Source organism: Henckelia pumila, chromosome 2 (genome assembly GCF_033568475.1).
Source record: "Henckelia pumila isolate YLH828 chromosome 2, ASM3356847v2, whole genome shotgun sequence".
NCBI lineage: Eukaryota > Viridiplantae > Streptophyta > Magnoliopsida > Lamiales > Gesneriaceae > Henckelia > Henckelia pumila.
In genome coordinates this window covers 189965762-189990710 of record NC_133121.1, presented here as the reverse complement: position 1 = coordinate 189990710, position 24949 = coordinate 189965762, and the positions used below count along the sequence as shown (strand labels likewise).

The following is a 24949-nucleotide window of genomic DNA, read 5'->3' as shown; positions in this document are numbered from 1 at the left end:
ACTGCTCATATCAAGAAGGTGCATCTTCTTTTCGGAAGCTCATCACATAAGAACTCCAAAGTTAAGCGTGCTTGACTTGGGGCAATTATAAGATGGGTGACCCCCTGGGAAGTTTTCCAGGGTGCGTGTGAATGAGGACATAAGCACGCTGAAAAGATCCGTCTTGATACAGTGGGACGTTACATTTGGTATCAAAGCGCGGTCCTTGGAGGGTGTCCTACTGCCACGTGAAGCTCAGAAATCCTACTACCGGTCTGTAAGTTTTAAATTGTTTTCTTATGATTTATAAGGAGCATATGTAATGATTTAAGATTTTCATGTTAGAAAAGTTTTAGAACCCTTAAGTTATGCATTGCGATTTACGTAAAGAAATATGTGATGGTGCAGAATGCCTCCGAGACAGATGAATAGGCGAGGGGGACCTCCACCTCCACCTCCACCTCCGCAGAATCCGCTTGCAGCATTGGAGCAGGCCAATGCGAATATGATGGCTGGGATTACTGCTCTGTTGGAGCAGCAGGCGGCATGTCCTAGGCTCACCCATGATGAGGATGTTACCGAGAGGTTCCAGAAGAAGGGACCTAAGGAGTTTGTCAGCACCACTGATCCACTCATTGCTGAGGGGTGGATTCGATCACTGGAGTCCATATTTGACTACATGGGGATCACTGATGCTGACAGGGTGAAGTGTGCAGTGTATATGATGAGAGGTGATGCAGCCTCTTGGTGGGAAGGTGCGGTTCGAGGTGTGAATCTACCTACATTGACTTGGATAGAGTTCAGATGCATGTTCTATGCCAAGTATTTCACTGAGGATGTGCGCAGTCGCATGATCCGGGAGTTTATGAGTCTCCGCCAGGGAGACAAGTCTGTGGTGGATTACATCACCCAATTCGAGAGAGGGTGTCGTTTCGTGCCTCTTATTGCTGACAGTGCGCCGGATAAGTTGAGGCAATTTGTGGATGGTTTGCGGGCTGACATCAAACATGACGTTCGCATGTTGGATGTCACTACTTATGAGGCGGCAGTTAGCAGAGCATTACGTTCTGAGGAAGGGAGGCGAGAGATGCAGCGAGAGTAGCAGAGTAAGAGGCAGTTTCAGCCAGGGTATCAGAGGGCGACTTTGCAGCCTCCTGCGAAGAAGCCGTATACTGGGCCGTCTAAGGGCCCGAATCAGCAGGGACAGCAGCAGAGGCCTCAGGGGCGTCAGCTACAGCAGCAGCAGAGGGGCGGGGCCCCTAATACTGGAGGAGTTCCGATCTGCCCACAGTGTCAGAAGCCGCACACCGGGAAGTGTCTAGTGGGGTCCAATGTATGCTATGTTTGCAAGGAGCCAGGGCATGTTTCATATAACTGCCCGAAGAGGAAGAACACCACTGGGCGTGTGTTCATCATGCAGGCTGAGGAGCCAGACCCAGATACCTCCTTAATCACCGGTATTTCCTAAACTTCTTCTTTTAAGAAATTTTTTTGGGAATTTACTTCATGATTTTAAATTGCATGAATTATCTATTTGTTTGGTTAGAGTAGGATGCTCATTTTATTCGTGTTTTATTAAGAGAAATAATTTTGTAACTTGTATTGGGAGAAAAGTAAGTTTAGTATGCGATTATTGGGATTTTCTGCATCCAGGGAGAATTCTAGTGGGAGGAAATTCCACATTTGCGTTGCTAGATTCAGGAGCCACGCATTCGTTTATTTCCCTAGAGTATATCAGGCGGGTAGGCATCAACCCTGAGGTTGCTGTTACAGGTTACGATGTCACTATGCCGTCTGGTCAGATTCTTACTACCACTAGCGTCTGCAGAGATTTGGAGATGGAGTTACAGGGACATACTATCAGAGCAGATTTTGTGGTTTTACCGTTGATTGGATTCGATCTGATTTTGGGTATGGATTGGTTGTCAGTCAACGGAGCAGTGATTGATTTTTGACAGAGGACAGTGGCAGTGAAACCAGTGGTAGGCGACCAGTTTGTTTTCTATGAATCTCCGAGCAGTGAGATCTCGCCTGTTATCTCTTATACACGTGCGAGGAAGTTATTGAGACGTGGTTGCCAGGGGTTTCTTGCCAGTGTAGTCACTTCATCAGAACCACCTAGCAGATCATTGTCAGACATAGAGGTGGTTTGTGACTTTTCAGATGTCTTTCCGGAGGACGTTTCGGGAGTCCCACTAGCTAGAGAGGTGGAGTTCAGTATTGATCTGATACCAGGTACTGTGTCTATCTCTAAGGCACCGTATCGACTTGCTCCTACTGAGATGAAAGAGTTGAAGGAGCAGATTCAAGAGTTGTTGGAGAAGGGCTTTATTCGTCCTAGCTTTTCTCCTTGGAGAGCTCCAATGTTGTTTGTGAAGAAAAAGGATGGTAGCATGAGACTTTGTATCGATTACCGAGAGCTCAACAGGGTCACTGTGAAGAACAAGTATCCACTTCCGAGGATTGAGGATTTGTTCGATCAGTTGCAGGGAGCTTCGGTTTTCTCCAAGATCGATTTGCGATCTGGCTATCATCAGTTGAGGATTGAGATCTTGACAGAGGCTCATCTCCGTATTCCATTCACCCCGGAAGTACGAAGATGTATAGAGATTTGCAGTCATTGTATTGGTGGCCCGGCATGAAGAGAGATATTGGCCGATTTGTATCAGAGTGCTTGACTTGTCAGCAGGTCAAGGCAGAGCATCAGCGTCCTGCAGGGTTACTTAAGCCTCTACCCATTCCGGAGTGGAAGTGGGAGAACATCACGATGGACTTTGTAGTTGGCCTTCCGAGGAGTACTAGAGGATGTATAGCTATTTGGGTGATCGTGGATAGACTCACCAAGTCAGCTCATTTCTTGCCGGTGAGGACTACTTACTCATTGACGCAGTATGCAGAGCTTTACATCAAGGAGATTGTTAGACTGCATGGCATACCAGTGTCGATTGTATCGGACAGAGATCCGAGATTTACGTCTGCATTCTGGAAGAGTTTGCACACAGCTTTGGGGACTCGGCTATTATTCAGTACAGCGTTCCATCCCCAGACAGATGGTCAGTCGGAGAGGGTGATCCAGATTCTTGAGGATCTACTGAGAGCTTGTGTCATTGATTTTCAGGGCTCTTGGGAGACTAGACTGCCATTAGTGGAGTTTACCTATAACAACAGTTTTCAGTCATCTATAGGTATGGCTCCTTATGCAGCTCTCTACGGGAGGAGATGTAGATCGCCAGTGCATTGGGATGAGGTTGGCGAGAGGATTTTATTTGGTCCCGAGATTGTACAGCAGACTGCCGATGTTGTGACACAAATACGGGATCGTATGAGAACAGCTCAGAGTCGTCAGAAGAGTTATGCTGATACTCGACGACGAGATCTTGGGTTTGTAGTAGGTGATCATGTGTTTCTGAAAGTATCACCTATGAAAGGGGTGATGAGATTTGGTCGCAGAGGCAAGTTGAATCCGAGATATATTGGGCCATTTGAGATCTTGGAGAGAGTTGGAACTTTGGCATACCGTTTAGCACTACCGCCAGGGCTTGCAGCAGTGCACAACGTTTTCCATGTATCCATGCTTCGGAGATACATCTCTAATCCGACGCATGTGTTGGATCATGAACCTTTGCAGTTAGCACCAGATTTAGCATTTGAGGAGAGGCCTGTTCGTATCTTAGCCAGAGAGGAGCGAAGATTGAGGACGCGGGTCATACCGATGGTCAAAGTCCAGTGGCAGAATCATTCCGAGGAGGAAGCCACTTGGAAGACTGAGGCAGACATGAGGACTCGCTACCCGGAGTTATTCGAGTAAACACTTTAATTTCGAGGAAGAAATTCAATTTAAGGGGGGGAGAATTCTAACACCTAGAATTTCTAAAACGTAAATCCGCATGCATAATTAGGAGAAATTAATTTTAAAAATAAGGGTTAAATGAATTTATGTGTTATTTTGTGATTTATATGCATGATTTAATTTATTTTAGCATTTAACCCAAAAATTAGTGATTTTCATGATTTATGGAAATTAATTGTTTTGATCGCGTAGACGGGACCGTGGACGGACGAGATACCAAATTTTGAGCCAAAAATATTTTATGAGTTTTATGAGCCTTAAAATAATATTTTTAGATATGTTGTCAAGAAAATTTTAGTATTTAATTATATATTTATTTAAAAATTGATTTTTGGCCAAAATAAGTCATTTTAATAACTTTTATTAATATTTAAAAATTTCCTAATTTTATATTTCGGGATTTAGCTTTTTTCCATCAGATTATTATTATTTATTAAAGGTTTTAAATATTTAGTTAGATATGATTTTATTTCTAAATTATTAATATCCTATTTTAATTCTAATTATCAAAATTTTAAAAAAGAAACCTAAACCTACCCTACCACAAATTCTTTTAGCCGACAACTCCCTCTTCTTCCACCCTCCTTCACGCTTCCATCTTCATTTTCAGCAGAAAACAAGCCACCATAGCTGATCAACTTTTATTTGAGGATTTATTTGGTCGTTCGTCGTCCCGGAGCCTCATATACGCGTCTTTCTTCGTCAAATAAATAAAAGGCATGTTTAATCCTTTCTTTTCTCACCATATAAGCTATTATTCATGAATGATATTCTTGTTTCAGAGTTTATTAGTTATGGTTCGATTTTCTTGCATGATGAGTTCGAATTTATGAAGGTTATTGCATGAATTCATAGTCTCTACACGTTTTCTCCTTCTTTGCATGCATGATGCTCACGTTTTTTTTTTATCTGGAACCGGCTAGGACTGTAGTGGGTCTATTATGGTCCTTAGGATCGAACCAAGGCGAGGCTAGAGTCTGGGAAAGAGCAAGTCGATCAAAAAAAAAAAAAAACAAGCTATGGGTCTGTGCGAATCGGCAAATTTCGGGTTTACCAAAACGAGGTTTGCTAGGGTGGTGTAGGGATCGGTTTCAAGCGAGGCATGGTTCATTGGAATCGCACGGACGTGGGCTACGTTTGGGCGATGGTTCTCCGACCGGTCGGTGGCCGGAGCTGGCCGAAGCTGGCCATAATTGCCTGCTGCTCACGGCCGAGAAAAGGAATAGGGGCTGTACGTACGAGATGGGCTTGGGGATTGGATTATGGGTTTTCTGACGGGCCGGGCTTGGGTCTTGGGTCCGGGTCGAGTCTAAGATGATGTGGGTTATTTATTTGGGTTCGGGTCCGGGTTAAGTGAGTCGGGCTCGGGAATTTTAATTTTAAGAATTTAATAGTTTAGGTGTATTTTGGGGCTTTAAAAATTAGTTAGAAAATTATTTGGACCCCCAAATAATTTTATTTGGACCTTAAATAATTTATTTAAGTTAGCCTAATAATTTTTATGGGCTTGGGAGCCCATGAGAATTATTGGGCCAGTCAGTGGATTTTTGGGCCAGTCTAGAGTTTTATTGAATTTAATTAAGTTAGTGGGCTTAATATTTTTATTTAGGTCCAGTTAAGTTTAATTAAGTTATTTGGGCTAAAAATATGATTATTGGGCTTTATTTAAGTTTAATGGGCCTAGATGAGTGACCAGCAGTCTGGACCAACCCATGAAAAATAAATGAGTCCGAAATATATATTTAATTATTTTATGCATAAAGTTTATATTTTAAGTATAAGTATATTTATTATGAAAATAAATTAAATATATATTACGGACATATTTTCAGTGCATGCATTCATGAAATTTCTTATGTATATAATTATGTAAATGATGAGCAATAAAATATTTTGGTGGAAATTGAAGTATATGTGACATAGGGGTGGTTTTCCACCATATGATTCGGTAGTTTTACTACCATAGGGGTGGTTATCCACCATATGATTCGGTAGTTTACTACCATAGGAGGTGATTTATCACCGTCATCGTACGTTGGTTTATGAGACTGATCAGTCGACACATGAGCGTCACACTTATGGATAGGACCATTTTCAGGTTTCAAATGCATTGCTCAATTATGTTATATATGATAAAGAAATAATATGTTTATGATTATGGTTATGATTCAGTTTATAATTCAGCAGTTTTATTAGGTGATGAAAATATTTCCATGCATGCTCATGTACATGTATATGTATTAGTAATTATGTGATGCATTATTTTTAACCTTGTTATAAAGGATTAGACATGTTGAGCCCCTAGGCTCACTACGCTTATATGGTGCAGGTGAGACAGATGACTTTTATGTAGCTCCTACCGGTGGTGAGGACGTATGAGTTCACGGAGCAGTGGACCCCGTGACCGTCGCAGATTTTAGTTGATGTTTAAGAAACATTTATTTTATTATGCTGAGTTTTTTTTAACAAGTTCTTCTTTTTATCATTTTAATTATGGGGATGTTGAATTATCAAACTTAGTATTTTTATTTCTTGCATAAGGATATTTTCAGCAATTAATTTAGTTATTTTTATGTAGTAAAATTATTTCTTTTATGTTTATACATATATGTATGGGCGTATATGTATAGTATTATTTAAATATTATTTTAAAAAAAAATCCGCATTTATTATTAGTTCGGGGACGAACCAAGCGGAAGCTGGTGGGCATGTGACGCCCGGGGCTGAGGAGGCAGGGAGTGATCGCCGGTGCCAAGAGGTTGCACGGACAATGAGCGGCTCCTGGTAGGCTTCTAGGCGGAGGGAGACATGAATGAACCGATCCCGTGCCGAAATGAGAGGGGATTCTGAGACTGTGTAGGTATGGGACTACATAGTCGAGGAGGGCTTAAAAGATTTCATATGTACTGCTCATATCAAGAAGGTGCATCTTCTTTTCGGAAGCTCATCACATAAGAACTCCAAAGTTAAGCGTGCTTGACTTGGGGCAATTATAGGATGGGTGACCCCCTGGAAAGTTTTCCAGGGTGCGTGTGAGTGAGGACATAAGCACGCTGAAAAGATCCGTCTTGATACAGTGGGACGTTACATGACAACTCAAGAAATTATTGAATTTGTGATAAACTCTGCAACTGAAAACCAAGCTAAGAAAGTGGAGTTTCTATGGGAAGATGTTGTCTTAGCTGAACCAGTTGTGGTTCCAGCTCCATCTGTATAAAAAGTGCTCCATCCGTAGAAGAAGTGTTCACTGAATTTGAGGTTCCAAAAACTCTCTTTTTAAGTGAGGAAGCCTCAAATATACTTCTTTCCATGCAGAAAGTTGACCAAGCTAACAAAACAGTTCTTGAAAATGTGATATTTGAAGATTCAACAACAGTTGAGAACAGAAAAGATGAGAGTAGGTCAGTCAAGCAGAAGTAATCTAGAGATCAATCGGTTCAAAAGGTATCAGTTGAGGCAGTGATAGTTCAAGATCAGACAGTTTAAAGGCAAACGGTTGAGTTCAAGTCAGTCGAAGAATCTTCAGTAGTCTAAAAATCATACATTATTTAAAACATTCAAGTGGATGGTCGAGGCCGGGAAATTTTGTTTTTCAACGCTCCTAATACCTTCACTGCTCCTGATACTCCTGAACTTGTTATAGAAGATAACTCAGACATTCACAACATTTCAGTGATCTTGTCTAAAATCAACTCTTCTCTCAATCAGCTCAAGACTAGCTAAAACTTTACTGCATAGATTGAAAATATAAATGAGAAGGTGTTTAGAGATTTGGGCCTAATGACTAAGGAGGTCCAAATCTGTTTGTCAAATTAGATACCACGAAAAAATCCTCAACCAATGAACTGATCAGCACTCAAGAAAATATCTCTGAAACGATGAATCTTTTCTATAATAACTTGAACACCAAGATTGACTTTGTGCATACTCATCTCTTGGCACAAATGAACACCATATCTGCTCAAATGAAAACCATGGTGAACTTAATGGGGAAATATAGTGCTACCTCAATTGCTGCCTCTCGTATTAGTGAAAAAAATGGGTGAAGTGATTCAAGTAAGCCAGATTAAGCCTAGAGAACAAAAAGACATCAATCAAGACAAAAGCAATCATTCCAGAGAATGAATTCTTATTTTATCTTCACTTTGTATTATTTTATCTTGGATCATTATTCAATTCAGTTTATCAATTCATCGTAGTTCTTTTTGCCCAGAGATAAGGATATTGCTTAATTTTGTCAGACACCAAAAAGGAAGAAATTATTGGGAAATCAATTATATGTTTTCGTGTTAAACAAATAACGAAGGCAGAGAAATAATATAAATTTAACTGAACCATTCAAGGTCAACTTAATGAAATTAACTTGGTCCATGATATAAACTGGATAATACTTAACTAGACAAGTTCTCAACTGAATGGGGTTAACTAGATAAAGTTCCTTAACTGGTTGGAATTCCTCAACTGGACAGAGTTCTAAACGGGATAAAATTCCTAAGACTGAACTAGGTTCCCTGAACTTCACATTAGATAAGCTAAACTAAAAAGGAACCAAGACTGAAGTACTCACAAGGATATTCAGATTATCAGAATACAATCAGTTGTACCAGCTATTTTCGGATAATATTTTCCATACAAATCAACATCTACTCAGAATTCAGGCGCACTACCTCTTACGATTGTCAGGGAATGTTGACGTGTACTACAAGACAAAACAACGTCTACTATTTTTGGAAGCAGGATCAATTTTGAAGTTAGTGACCATTGCAAAAGTTTGTCTATAAATATAAGACCAAGATTAGTTGAGAAAGCTGCTCCAACTCTACAGAATGTTCAAGAAATCTACAAGCTTTCAATTAAATTGAAATTCAAACGCACTCAAGCTAAACTGATTGAAGAATATAAAGAACACTTTACAAGTTGTGTATCCGATCGTTGAGGAACATGTTGTGCTAAGTATTCAGGTTTAAATAATTGTAATTCAAATCAATTGTGTACTATATCTATTCAATTAAGATACTAGTAGTTTTCATTTTGGCAGTGTTAAGTCCAAATTTTTATTTGGGTTTTATAATTTGTTGTAAGATTCAAAGTCTTCTAGTGATATCCTTCCAACCTTGAAAGAAGGGGTGACGTATGAGTTTTTAAATCTCCAAACATCCAGAAAAAATCTCTTGCATACTTATTTTCAATCGACCTTTCTTTCTAGCCATTACATATATTGTTCTAATCTATCAGTTGAAGTAATTCTGCATATACATTTGTTAGTTAACTGATATTGTAAAAACCCTATTCAGTAGGACTTATTAATGCCTAACTAAAACTCCTAGTATACTCATTACAATTTTGAATAGTTTTCTTACTGTCATTTCTCGATTATATCTAAAAATAAATTTTAAGCACAAAAAGATCATTAGTGATCAGATTACAATATGATAAATTGTGCTGAAAAAATTTAATCATTTTTGTAGTAACCCATCCCATATCACCTACTAGACAATACTAACTTGTAGTTAAGTTAAGATAAGAGTAATCAGATAAAAAAACGGAAACTTAAATTATTACAATCCAATCGAAAAGATTGTAAATAATATAGTACTAGAGTCCAAACTGAAACAAGACAACGCCACTACTCGGAAAGCTGCAATCACCACCTCAACGACCACTCTTATTGGATCTGTCCAACCTAAGTCCTGTCTCGTGGAATGAAGTGTCCAAGACAAAACCAATGACGTGAGCAATAAAAGCGCTAAAAACAAAGTATGAGTATACACATGTTATGAGTGCGCGAATGCTAATGTACAAGATACTAGGGCTATCTCAATCAAACTCTACTCATTCAAGAGACACCATGGTATATAGCACTCTTGTGTCTTTGTACTAGGAGGTGGCTCCCACACCAATAAACTGTGGATATAGGTGACCAAACTCCGTAAACGGGTCCAACCATCCACTGAAGGACGAAGGGCTGAGAGACCCCACTACAGGCTATCTCAATGATTCAAGCTCAACATGAAAATATATGCAGCATAATAGTCATGGCATAATATATGCACATAAAACATGCCAGATAAAAACAACACATAAAATATGCATAATCAACCAGGATATCCCGGATAGTACTTTTATATCTCTAACAAGCAACCTAGCTAGCAGTACTGGGCCAAAAGTCCAAGCTTATAATCAAGCGAATTTCATAACTAACGTGTAAACTTGTAAAAAAGGAAAAAGATAAAGTCTAAAATTAAAAACAAAAAGATAAAACATAACTAAAAGATAATGGAGATATTGTTTTCAATAAAAAATCTTCAACTATCTTTATTTATCTAAAAATCTTCTCTTAAAAAATCTTCCATAAATTTAATACCATATTTATAATTCCTCAAATATGGTATTTTCTTCTCAAATTCTGAAATCTTCTATTTCCACCAGACAGTAACATCCTAGTCACACAGCGCGCCACGCCTTGCTTCAGGACCTCTTCTACTTTGCTCAATTTCTAAAAATTTCCTTTTGTTAACTCAAAATGTGATAGAATTCAACTTTTTAGCCCAAATTTTTGCCAAGATCATCAAACTTCCTCCAACTACAAAACACGACAAAAACGCACCAATAACATATGCAAAAGATAAAAACCCGAGAAATATGATACTAAAAATATAAATATTATGAGCCTATCAGGAACGCTCTTGATAGCTCGACAGAGTAACAACGTATGTTGTAAAAGTAAAAAATAAAATTTTTATCGCCCTATTTATAGAAGGAGCAAGTCAATCTTGACCGTTAGATGATAGTGCCGATCAGCAGTTGGGGCGGGCCACGTCATTAAGGTAATATCTCGGAAATCATATCGTCGAAAGATCTTGAACTTCCAGAGAAAACACATAACGAGGATCGAAATCCGGACCGTTCAAAAAAAGTACATTGTGATAGATTACATAACGGGCATAATATATCGGGCTCGGGTTCCGATCAGATTACATGGTCTAAACTTCATGCTTCTTTTAGACCAGAAGGGGAAGGTACTATTGATTTCCATAAAAATATATGGGTCTGATCCGACCCAAACCCAATAATTCATGTTCTTGGAAAGGTACTTTGAAGCTCATCAAACCCTATTTTATGAGGAGCCTAGGCTGGAATAGCCCAGCTAGGGTAAAAAGCGATGGTTTGAAGATCAAGCCTTAAACATAAAGGCCCATTGGGCCGAGTTCTATCTGGGCAGGGCAAATGCCCGACCTGGGCCTGACAAGAGGTCTAAGGGTGGGGGGAAGGCCCAATCAACTATCAAGAGTGATTCATGGTACACCGCCTTAGTTACCGAGCCCATTTGGTTAAGCCAAAATTGGGTGGCATAGAGGCCCGACCCGGGTTCAACATCTGGAAGCTTCAATCGTATGAAATATCTGAAGATCTTTAACAGATAAGGATAAGATCCAATAAATCTGTGATTTGATACGGTTTGTAGGTTGGTTCAAGACTCCTAATTGCCATGGTGACTGAGTTATACTTGATCTAGGATCTTACTTTGAGTTGAGTTCTACTCTAACACACATTCTACCTCAACAAGGTAACTTATCTCTCCAACCCCTATAAATATAGGTATGGTTTATGGTTTTACACATTCAATTCTTTTACTCACGCACTCACGCACATATATTCTATTGTTCTTACTTTGGTCATACTCTTTGTTTTCGAGCACTGACTCAGGCATCGGAGGGGTCATGCCGAAAACACCTTCGGCACCCCCTAACAAAGTTTCTGTCTGTGCAGAACACCGTCGTGCCCGACCCGGTTTGTTGAGGATTTGAAGATCCTCTCTACCAGACCGAACCCGAGATAAAATTTTGATATCATTAGATATAGATATACATTTTTAGGTCAAACACATAAGCTTAATTGTAGGAATGTAAACAGCTGGTAGAATTTTAACCATTTTCAGTAAATATTTTTATTTTCGCAAATTTTTCACGAAATGTTTAAAGAATGTATGTTCAATAATGTCCTCGAGTTTTGGGACGTTATATTCTTGGCTAGAATTCTTTTTTGTTAGGAGAATCTAAGAATAAAATTAACAAGGTTTAATTGTTAGTTAGATTTTTTTACTTATTTTTTGTGATGAATTCGACATTGTTCCCGATTATTTATGTTCTTTTATTGTTATTTAAATTTTTATATAAATATTATTTGGATTATTCTTGGTTTTTTATTTATATTTTCTAATTATATTTATATATATATATATCTATATCTATATATATATATATAAAAACAAAAAAGTATGCTAAAAAAAGAAAAACAAGCATTTTTCCGCCTAAATTTTATTCTAAAATTAGTAAAAATATTGCATAGATAAAAATAAAGATATTGTTTAATTTAAACTAGGTAAAGATAATATTCAAAATAAAACAAATATTAGATTATAAGTGATAAAATATGTTATCCAAAAATTTTAAAATCTATATCTATATATATATAAAAACAAGTATGCTAAAATAAGAAAACAAAATTTTTCCCGCCCAAAAAAGGTTACTAAGTATATAAATATTGCATAAATTTTGCATAGAAAAAATATTAACATAAATTATTATGAGATAATAAATAACCGATATTTTTGCTTTTGAAGTAGAAAAATTGTTGTTGGATAAGAATAAATTTGATCTATTATTTTAAATTTATTTAAGGATTATATTGTGATAAAATAATAAATTAAATTTTTGTCACCTTACAGCCGTTGACTAGATAATAAAAATATTAAATATTTCTTTCTATCAACAATCCATTTCAAGATCATGTTGAATTTATTTTTTTTAAAATTTAGTAATCAATCTATAGATTAATATAAAACTAAATATTTTCTTTAAAAAAAAACAACCAGCATGATTTTAAAATCCATTTCACGTTATAATTCAATAAGTTCCAAGATAATACATTTAAAAAAAATCTAAAAAACTCATTTTAACGTGATATTTAAAATTTTAAATTTTTAACAAACAAAAATCCATTCCAATTAAGATCATGTTGAATTTAAAATTTTTAAATTCAGTAATCAATCCATAGATTAATATAAAGCTAAATATTTGCTTGAAAAAAAAATACAATCAGCATGATTTTCAGTGTCATTTCACGTTGTAATTTGAATACTTCCAAGATAATACATTTTAAAAAAAATCTGAAAACTCATTTTAACAAGATATTTAAAATTTAAATTTTTAACAAACAAAAATCCATAGAAGATCATATTTAAATCAAATTTTTTAAATATGCTAATCAATCCATATAGAATAATATAAAGCTAAACATTTGCTTTGAAAATAATCAAAGCAAACCGATTTCCTTTTTTCATCTCACGTTATATTTCAGCTCAACCGAGATTTTGATAAATGACACCCATCTTGAGAGCAATCAGTGGGTTTCTCCAACCATGAGTTTATGTGCTAGGAAGTCGCGTTTAGTTCATCTATATGAACCCGATTCAAAGAAAAACGAAATTTTCAGTATAAAATGTGTCTTCCATGACCGTGAGGTAAAATTTAGCAATATAATTGTTTGTTTTCTTGCTGAAACATTAGAAATACAAATATAAATTGTATACATGTCGTATTTTACAGGGTTCACGCATTCATGCATGGGATGATCACAAATACGGTTATCGACAAGTTTAGAAAAATTGTTAAAGAGGGACATTTGTTTGCTCTTAAAGATATTATAATTGTTCAAAATCACATGTTTTACAAAACAACACAAAATAAATACAAATTTTTTGTTGTTAAGAATTCTCGCGTCTGTGAGATTTTTGAAAAAACATTTTCGTCCTACATGTATGAATTCAAATCATTTGGAGAGCTGAAAATCAAAAAATGGTGGATGAGAAGATACTTTTTGGTTAGTCAAATTTATTTATTGTTTAATTACTTTTTAACGTAATATTATCAAACAAAAATTTAAATCTAATCGTTTTTTTTTTCTTTTGTGTTTCAGATGTGATAGGTAAGATAGTGACGAGGGAATATCCGCGAAATAAATAAATAGATGGACGTGTTACAAAACTCATCAATATCATCATTGAAAACACATAGTAAATATTAATATTTTCAACTTCTTACGTGTTATTCATGCTAATTCATTTTTATTTACTCTCCATAAATAATCGATTAACATGTACACCTTGGGAAAGTTTGGTTTATGATTTAATGACTCACTTTGACAAACATGGTGAAGAGTCTGTTGTGATTATTCTTTAAATGTGTAAGTCAAGAATATTTCAAGGTGAAATAAGTGTATCTACTGCCTACCAAATCACCACTAGATGTTGGTGAACAAAGATTTGGATGAAATCAAAGATTTTCGAAGAAGGTATTTTTTTATATATTTTATTGATTGATTTATTGGTAATGACATTAAATTGTTTTTTGTTTGATAAGCAATTGTAACCATTTGAAAATAAAATTTATTGCATGTACAAATTGAGCACCGAGTGCAACAACCCCAGCACTATAAGCACAACCTCTCTAACAATTGAACATAGTTTATTAGAAGAAATTACAACTTCGAAAGGAATTTTCAAGGCCATTGAACAAATTTATGAGAACAATGAGGTATAGTTATGAGATTAAATATAATGTTAATCTTTCTATATGTTATTTTTGACTTATGATTATTTTTCATCATTTTTTGATTTGTAGGTCGGTAGCTTTTGTGTTTGATGCGATCATGGATGATTCGCGTGATGATCGAGTGGCTAAGGATCTGTTGGAAATGCCAAGAAGACCAGTTACGAGAGGCCGAACTCAGAAGTTTAAGGAAGCACTTCAATCCTTGATGTTGAAGTCACAAGAGGGCGTTGGATTTCTTGATATTCAGTTTGGGGGCTGTTATAATCTTATTAAGGTCAAAGGAGGTCAAGAAAGTAAAGAAATTGAAGACCAAGCTCGAAGCTACAGTGCGCCCGCGCCTTGATTAGCGAACCTACAGCGCGCCCGCGCGTCCGGATGCCAAATTGAAGAAGTTTTGCGAAACTTCGGCGCGCCCGCGCCTCTCCCTAGCGCGCCCGCCCCGACGTCTTTTAAATGCACCGAAGGTGTTTGTGTGTGTGTATGAGAATTTTAATATTTTGGCATTATTTTGTTTATTTTGGGTCTTTTATTCCTACTAAAAAACTTTTAGGAGATATCTTTGATATATTTGGATATACTTTGAATTATTTCGCGATATCTTTTATTATTTTGTAGTTGTATTATAAATACAACAAACATTCATTATTGAATAACAATTAAGATTTTCTGATTATTGATTAATCAATACATAAAATTCTCTCTAGAATTTTATTGAAGCTTTGTGTTTTATTCAAAATCAAACTTATCAAAGTTCTTCAACTTTGTGGCTTTTATCAATTGATTTTTCATTTGGGAGTCAAAGTCAGGTTCCTTTGAAGGTATAATTGAATTATTGATTGTTTTCTTTTGTGAATCTCTGTTGCTAGTTACGGTTCAACTAGAGGTGGAGATCCAAATTTGTTACTTGTTTCAAAAGTTGGGACAAAATATTTGATTTCTTTTGTATTCGAATTGAGGGTGCGATTCGCTATAATCGTTCTTGCCTTTCATTCATAAGAATTCATATCAGTTGGTATCAAAGCAAAGGTTTTTGAATCAAGTAAGTATCTTACCTTCATATCTTTTCGTTCATCATGTCCTTCGTGTTCTTCGTCTTCATCTTTCGTTCTTCATCTGAGTCTATTCTATTTCAAATTTCTAAGTCGTTTCTGTGTCAACCTTGTCGCCCAATTTTTTGTGTCTTGTGCTACAAGTTATCTCGAAAAAAAAAATGGAAAGTTCGGTCAAAAAAAATACTGAAGGACCGAAAAAGCTTCAAATATATATATATATATATATATATATATATATATATATATATTGAAGCAAGATAGCTTGTGGTCAATTAATTATTTTGCTCTTGTTCATCCTTGGGTGCAAGTCAGAAATTCAAGTCCATAAATTCCTTCTTGTTTTTGTGCAACCGGTGGGAGTCAGTTTTCAAGCGTCTACAAGTTTTGGATTTGTGAGTTTGATACAAAATCATAAAGCAAAAAAACCTTCGACATAAATTTAGAGTGGAAAGGAAAGAGTGATTGAGTGAATTTTTTTGGAGTGATTTGTGAGAATTTGCGTGAGTTAATTTTATTACTAACCGTTTCTTGCAGGTACAATGAGTTCTAATAAAGAAGGAGGTGATATTTCCAGCCAAGAATTTTCCAAGACCCAAATAGATGATTTGTCTAAGATGGTGATGGAAGCAATGGGGGCTGAATTGGAGACGATGCATGAGAGAATAAGTAAACTTGAAGTTGGTGGTAGTGAGGATGAAGAAATTTTTGGTGAAAATTGGGTTAGAAATAGGAGGGCTCATGAGGGTGAAAGAAATAGAAGGGGGGCGATGAGAGGGAGATACATTGAAGGGGGTCGAGAAGATGGAAATATTAGTGGGATTAAGATGAAAATTCCTTCGTTTCATGAGAAGTCTGATCCGGAGGCTTATTTGGAGTGGGAGATGAGAGTGGAGTCCATATTTTATTGTCACAACTACAGTGATGCGAAAAAAATAAAATTGGCGGTTGTTGAGTTTGTGGATTATGCTCTTATTTGGTGGGATCAGTTTGTTATTTCTATGAGGAGGAATCGAGAGCGTCCTATTGAGACATGGGAGAAGATTAAGCAAATTTTGCGGAAGATCTTTGTGCCAAATTATTACTATCGTGACATGTTTAGGCGGCTACAAAACTTGAAGCAAGGTCCAAAGAGTGTTGAAGATTATTTCAAAGAGTTGGAAGTTACTATGATCCGGGCTAATATTGAAGAGGATCGTGAAGCAACTATGACACGTTTCTTATGTGGTTTGAATAGGGAGATTCAAGACCAAGTAGAGATTAGACATTGCATGGATCTTGAGAAAATGGTGCAAATTGCCATGAAGGTGGAACAACAGCTCAAAAGAAGGGGCATGGGTCGAAATTCTACTGTTGGAGGTGCTTCTACTCCTTGGCGTCCAAACGTTGCTAAACGAGAGGATATCAAGCCAATGACCAAACCAAAATTCGACACCAAGCAGGAAACACCAAAGCAAGGATTGCAAGGTAAATCTGAAACTCCTATTAATCGTTCTAGAGATATTAAATGCTTTAGATGTCAAGGTGTTGGTCATATTGCCAGTCAGTATCCTAATAAAAAATTATGATTATGATTGCTGGTGGTGAGATTGAGTCGGAGAGTGAGGAGGAAAATTATGATGGTATGCCTGCGTTGGAGGATCCCGATGATGAGAGATATGATGCGGTGGTTGGAGAGTTGTTAGTGACTAGGAGAGTGTTGAATGTGCAACAAAAGGAGGAGGACGAAAATCAAAGGGAAAATTTATTCCATACTAGATGCTTTGTGAACAACAAAGTGTGTAGTGTTATTATTGGTGGTGGTAGTTGCACTAATGTAACAAGTTATGAGCTTGTGGAAAAGTTGAGTTTGCCTACTATAAAGCATCCTCAACCATATAAATTGCAATGGTTTAATGATAGCTCGGAGGTGAGAGTGCATAAGCGAGTGGTGGTACCGTTTTCCATTGGTAAATATGTAGATGAAGTGTTGTGTGATGTGGTGCCTATGCAAGCTTGTCATATTTTGTTGGGTAGGCCGTGGCAATTTGATAGAAAGGTGATACATGACGGTTTTAAAAATCGTTATTCTTTTACCTTGAAAAATGAGCCTATTGTATTGTTAATTATGACTCCAAAGCAAGTGTTGGAGGACCATTTGAAAAAGAAAAATAAATAAGAGGCCGAAAAAAAGAGTGAACAAAAAAGTGAGATGACCTTAGAAAAAAATATTGAGAGAAAAAAAGATGAAAAAAAAATTGAGCGGAAAGAGGCCGATAAAAAAATATGTATGGCCCAAAAGATTGAGTTGCGAGAGATTTTACATGTGCATACTCCACTTGTGTTGATTTTCTATAAGGAGATTCTCCTTAACACAAGTGATATAGCCGGAAATCTTTCGAGCAGTGTTATTTCTCTTTTGCAAGAATTTGAAGAATTATTTTCGGAGGATCTACCTCAAGGATTACCACCTTTGAGGGGAATTGAACATCAAATTGATCTTGTGCCCGGAAGTGCATTGCCGAATCGTCCATCTTATAGGAGTAACCCGGAGGAAACGAAAGAGCTACAAAGTCAGGTAAGTGAACTTCTCGATAAGGGATTTGTGCGTGAGTCTATGTCTCCTTGTGTTGTACCTGTTTTGTTGGTCCCTAAGAAAGACGGTTCATGGAGAATGTGTGTAGATTGTAGAGCCATTAATAACATTACCATCAAGTATAGGCATCCTATTCCTAGGCTAGATGATATGTTGGATGAATTGCATGGTTCTAGTATTTTTAGTAAAATTGATCTTAAAAGTGGTTATCATCAAATTAGAATGAGAAAAGGTGATGAGTGAAAAACTGCTTTCAAAACTAAGTATGGGTTGTATGAGTGGTTGGTTATGCCATTTGGGTTAACTAATGCACCTAGTACTTTTTTGAGATTGATGAATCATGTTTTGTGTGCTTATATTGGAAAATTTGTTGTGGTTTACTTTGTTGATATTTTGGTATATAGCAAAAGTTTGAATGAGCATGTTGAACATTTGAGAATTGTGCTAATCACACTAAAAGCTGAATATTTGTATGCTAATTTGAAAAAATGTGTGTTTGTACAAAATAACTTGTGTTTCTTGGCTTTATTGTGAGTGCACAAGGTGTCAAAGTTGATGAGGACAAGGTAAGTGCAATTCGAGATTGGCCAACGCCTACTTCTATTGGTCAAGTTCGAAGTTTTCATGGTCTTGCAAGTTTCTATAGGAGATTTGTGAAGGATTTCAGCACTTTGGCGGCTCCTATGACTGCGGTGATCAAGAAGAACGTTACATTCCATTGGGGCGAGGAGCAAGAGAAATCTTTTGATATTATTAAGCAAAAATTAATTAATGCTCCTTTACTTGTATTGCCTGATTTTTCTAATACATTTGAAATTGAATGTGATGCGTCAGGTGTAGGGATTGGAGGTGTTTTGATGCAAGGAAGACAACCAATTGCATACTTCAGTGAGAAGCTAAGTGGAGCAGCATTGAATTATCCTACATACGACAAGAAATTCTATGTCTTGGTTCGTGTGCTTGAAACATGGCAGCATTATTTGAGGCCAAAAGAATTTGTGATTCATACGGATCATGAGTCTTTGAAGCATCTCAAAAGACAACAAAAGCTGAACAAGAGACATGCCAAGTGGTTGGCGTTTGTAGAAACTTTTTCCTACATTATCAAGTACAAGCAAGGGAAGGAAAACGTGGTAGCAGACGCTCTATCATGAATGTATGTACTTCTATCTACTCTAGATTCTAAGTTTTTGGAATTTGAGTATGTGAAGGAGTTGTATGCTAGTGATCTTGATTTTGGTGAGGTTTATGCGTCATGTTTGTATGGTTCAAAAGATAAATTTTTCGTGCATGATGGATATTTGTTTAAGGAAGATAAGTTGTGTGTGCCTAAATCGTCCATTCGTGAGTTACTTGTTAGGGAATCACATGGGGGTGGTTTAATGGGACATTTTGGTGTGGCTAAAACTTATGATACTTTGCATGAACATTTTTATTGGCCACATATGAAGCATGATGTTGAGAATCTTTGTGAAAGGTGTGTGACTTGTAGGAAAGCTAAGTCTAAGACACAACCACATGGATTGTATACTCCACTTCCCGTTCCTAGTGAACCATGGGTAGACATTTCTATGGATTTTGTTTTAGGATTACCAAGGTCTAAGAAGGGGAGGGATTCTGTGTTTGTGGTGGTTGATAGATTTTTTAAGATGACTCATTTCATTTCTTGTCATAAATCTGATGATGCATATCATGTTGCGGACTTGTTCTTTAATGATATTGTTAGATTGCATGGTATGCCTAGGAGTATTGTGTCTGATAGAGATACTCGTTTCTTGAGCTACTTTTGGAAAACATTATGGTGCAAATTTGGTACTAAACTACTGTTTTCGACTACTTGTCATCCTCAAACGGATGGTCAACTGAGGTTGTTAATAGGACGTTAGGAACTTTGTTGCGTGCTATAATTAAAAAGAATTTGAAGAGTTAGGAAGAATGTTTGCCATTTGTTGAGTTTGCATATAATCGTAGTGTGCATTCTACTACAAATTTTTCACCATTTGAAATTGTGCATGGTTTTAATCATTTAACCTCGTTGGATTTAATGTCTTTGTCTATGAGTGAAAGAGTTAACATGGATGGAAAGAAAAAGGCTGAGTTTGTGAGAAATCTGCATGAAAAGGTGAAAGCAACATCGAGAAAAAGAACTTGCAATACACAAAGCAAGCAAACAAAGGTAAAAAGAAGGTCGTGTTTGAACCCGATGATTGGGTTTGGTTGCATTTGCGGAAGGAGCATTTTCCGGAGAAGCGGCGTTCTAAGTTGTTACCAAGAGGCGATGGACCTTTTCAAGTCTTGGAAAGGATCAATGACAATGCTTACAAATTAGATTTGTCAGGTGAGCATAATGTCAGTGCTACTTTTAATGTTTCTGATTTATCTCCATTTGATGTAGGTGATGATCAAGATTTGAGGACAAATTTTTCAAGATAGGGAGGATGATGCGATCATGGATGATTCGCGTGATGATCGAGTGGCTAAGGATCTGTTGAAAATTCCAAGAGGACCAGTTACGAGAGGCCGAGCTCAGAAGTTTAAGGAAGCACTTCAATCCTTGATGTTGAAGTCACAAGAGGGCGTTGGATTTCTTGATATTCAGTTTGGGGGTTGTTATAATCTTATTAAGTTCAAAGGAGGTCAAGAAAGTAAAGAAATTGAAGACCAAGCTCGAAGCTACAGCATGCCCGCGCGCCCGCGCATTGATTAGCGAACCTACAGCGCGCCCGCGCTTTCTGATCGCGCGCCCGCGCGTCCGGATGCCAAATTGAAGAAGTTTTGCGAAACTTTGGCGCGCCCGCGTCGTGTCCTGCGCAGCTTCGGCGCGCCTGCGCCTCTCCCTAGCGCGCCCGCCCCGACGTCTTTTACATGCACCGAAGGTGTTTGTGTGTGTGTATGGGAATTTTAATATTTTGGCATTATTTTGTTTATTTTAGATCTTTTATTCCTACTAGGAAACTTTAGGAGATATCTTTGATATCTTTGGATATACTTTGAATTATTTCGCATATCTTTTATTATTTTGTACTTGTATTATAAATACAACAAACATTCATTATTGAATAACAATTAAGATTTTCAAATTATTGATTACTCAATACATAAAATTCTCTCTAGAATTTTATTGAAGCTTTGTGTTTTATTCAAAATCAAACTTATCAAAGTTCTTCAACTTTGTGGCGTTTGTCAATCGATTTTTCATTTGGATTGTCAAAGACAGGTTCCTTTGAAGGTCTAATTGAATTATTGATTGTTTTCTTTCGTGAATCTCTGTTGCTAGTTATGGGTTCAACTAGAGGTGGAGATCCAAATTTGTTACTTGTTTCAAAAGTCGGGACAAAATATTTGATTTCTTTTGTATTCGAATTGAGGGTGCGATTCACTATAATCGTGCTTGCCTTTCATTCATAAGAATTCATGTCAGGGTTAATGTTAAAATAACAAGTGTTGAAACACATGGTAAATGGTATTATTTGTCATGTGCAAATTGTCCAAAAAAAATTTACCCCCATTGGTGAAAGACTCTATTGTGAAAAATGTAATCGTTTTGATTCGAATGGAAAAATGAGGTTCGTTACAAAACTCTATTGTCATAAGTTTAATTTTTTAATACTGATAAATATGATGTATAATAAACTGAATTCATTTCATAGTTTTAAGATACAACTTCGTGCAATGGACCACACGAACAATTTCATTCTTGCTATGGGACAAAGAGTGCATTGAGCTTATTGGAAAACAACAATAGATATGAGATCTTCGGTACTAAATGAGGTTTGAGAGCCATATGCAATTTTTTAAACTCCTTTTTAATTATAGTTTTATAATATAAATTGAGACAACTGACAAAATGTATAGGATTCAAATGATGAAAAAATGCCTAAAGAGATACAAGATTTGGTAGATCGAAGAGTAATGTTCAAAATTCAAGTTAAGCCAGGACAAAATAATGGATTTAGAGGGTCATATACTATCATCAAGCTTACAACAGACACTGAAATTATTAAAAAATATAGTGGAAGCATTCTAGACAATCAAGTAAACTAAGAACTGATGAATTTTTCTATACATTATTATCATTAATTCGCAATACATCAATGATCTTACTCATGTCTTTAAATTTATTATTATATAGGAATCAATTGTTATTTCCAGATCAAAGAATACTGAACAAGAAAACTTCCAGGTGGTATTTAAAGAATTGTTTTCATATATTAATTAATTTATAATTTAATTAATGATTTTTTGACAAAAAAAATAAAGTTAATTAAATGTAGATTTGTTCGGATGACGATGTGGTCCCAACGTCAAAAACATCCAAAGTCGTGTCAAATGATGATATGAGCGACAATGCTTTGATATGAGCGACAATACTTTGACAATTCTTTCAACTCCCATTTGGAGGCAAGACAATTGTATTCGGTGGTGATTTTCAACAGATTTTGCATGTTATTCCGAAGGAAAGTAGACAGTATATTGTTCATGCTACTATTAATTCTTCATATCTATGAAGACACTGCAAAAGTTTTGAGATTGACTAAGAATATGCGACTGAATTTGGCTTGTGATGAAGGTGATGAAATTAAGAGATTTTCAGATTGGATTGCAAATATAGGAGATGGAAATATTAAAGAACCAAATGATGGTTATGTGAACATTGATATTCCGGATGAAATGTGCTGAAAGTCTGCAATGATCATATTGCAACAATAGAGGAGAGTACATATCCGTTTTTTGGTACTACGATAGTCGATAAGTGATACAACATACTTCCAGCAAAGAGCTATATTAGCGCCGACTCTTGATGTTGTTCAATCCATAAATGAATACATGACATCGCTAAACAATTCAGAGGCAAGATTGTATTTAAGCTTTGATTTTGCGTGCCATTTGGATAAAAATGTTGATCTATTGCATGATGTCCATACGCCCGAATTCTTAAATGGAATTAGATGTTCTGGAGTTCCGAATCACGAGCTAAACTTGAAGGTTGGAACTCCGGTTATATTGTTACGAAACATAGACCATTCTCTTAGATTATACAATGGAACTAAATTGATTATAACGAGACTTGGGAACCATATTTTGGAAGGGCATATTCTTACTGGAAGTAATGCTAGTCATATAGTTCTTATTCCAATAATGTCATTAACTTCTTCTGATCCAAGACTTCCTTTCAAGTTCCAATGAAGACAATTTTTGTTGATTGTTTCGTATGCAATGACAATTAACAAAAGTCAAGGACAATAATTATCTCATGTAGGACTTTTTTTTAAGAAACCTATTTTCAATCATGACCAACTGTACGTTTCTTTATCCAGAGTTACAAGTCCTAAGAGCCTCAAACTTTTAATATGTGATGCAGATGGTAACCATGAAAATTCAACGACAAATGTCGTATTCAAAGAAGTTTTTCTTAATTTGTAATTTTTTTTTCCCATGTCAGATGTAGTAGTCACTGTTAAGTTAGCTTGTGTATACATTTTAATTGAATTGCCAAAATTATAGTATTATTTAATGTTTAATAAAATTATATACGAAATAAGCTCTTTTCATCGCACGGGTGAAATACTAGTCTATCTATATATAAAAACAAGAAAGTCATCAGAAATAGAAATAAAAGAGTTTTCCCGCCCAAATATATTTCCAAAAATAGAAAATATATCTTAAAAATTTTAAAAAAAACAAATAAGATAATATTCAATTTAAAGTTATAGATATTAGATAGAGATGATATTGAATATTCAGAAACTAAGATGATATTATAATTGATAAACTATTTCATCTAAAAAATTTAGAATATAGATAGAAATACGATTTAATTTTTTTAAAATATGAAGTATATTTTATTGTGATCAAACAAAATTTAATTATTGTTTTGAACATTGGTTATTTGTCTATCTATGCATTTCAAAATGAGTGAGGCTACATGCACAATGAAATTTGTGTATCAACTTTTATAACACATAAAATTCAATATAAGAATTTAATGTATCAAAATCTCACAATACATTAAATATAAAATCTCGCTATAAAATAGCAAAATTTAAAAATATTGTTGTTGTAAATATCTTTGCACAAGATATGTTAGGATCGAAATACGTGTGTAGAGAGGGGGTGAATACACACTAAAAAATATTTTAGAGCTACAATAACTCGTTCTTGAAATGTTCAAAAATAAACCGAGCACCGATGAATTATATCGAGTTTGGTTTTCAAACCAAGCGGAATACACTCGAAATAATCCTTCGTAAAAACCAAATAAACATTTTGAAAGTCATTTGAAATAATGCAAGTTCAAATAATAAAAACAGTTTGGTTGAAGCATTTTATCAAACACTTTGTGTGTAATATTTTGGTCTATGAAGAACACATAAAATGCTTCAACAATGCATCTTAAAAACAATGGCAATAAGAAAGTAAATGCAATAAATAGATACGGATTTGTTTATGGATGTTCGAAGCTCAATCTCCAACGTCACCCCTTCTTTCACCTCGGAAGGATCCACTAGAAGACTTTGATTTATACAAACTCATTTGTACAAACTCAATCCAATTTAGGATTTATCCAATGCCTAAACGAGAACTCCTAGCCACTCTCGATTGTAGGTCTCAACCTCACAATTCGCATAATGTTTTACGTCTTTATGACAAGACTACAAACACAATGTTTAATGTCTTTGTGCTAAGACTCTCACTCAACTAATCTTGCAAAGCATATCTCTCGTATGTGTGTAAGTGAGCTCTCTTCAACTCATATACAAAGATATTGAACATGGAAGAGTGTTCTATAAAGTGGGTTTGGTGTAGAGGATTTAACGTTGAAAGCTCATTTCTTCTTCTTCTTCTTCACACCTTGGGCTTGCTCTCATTCTAGCTTCTTTTT

General features: G+C 35.9%; 1 protein-coding gene across 1 annotated transcript in view; it reads right to left on the bottom strand.

The window, feature by feature from the left end:
• Positions 1 to 9415: 9415 nt before the first annotated feature.
• LOC140881122 (nuclear pore complex protein NUP155) overlaps positions 9416 to 24949 on the bottom strand; it is a 31981-nt gene continuing 16447 nt past the window's right edge. Inside the window, exon 14 of the transcript XR_012149807.1 lies at positions 9416 to 9519. The gene's annotated coding sequence lies outside the window, so the exon portion shown is untranslated. The remainder of the gene's footprint in view (positions 9520 to 24949) is intronic.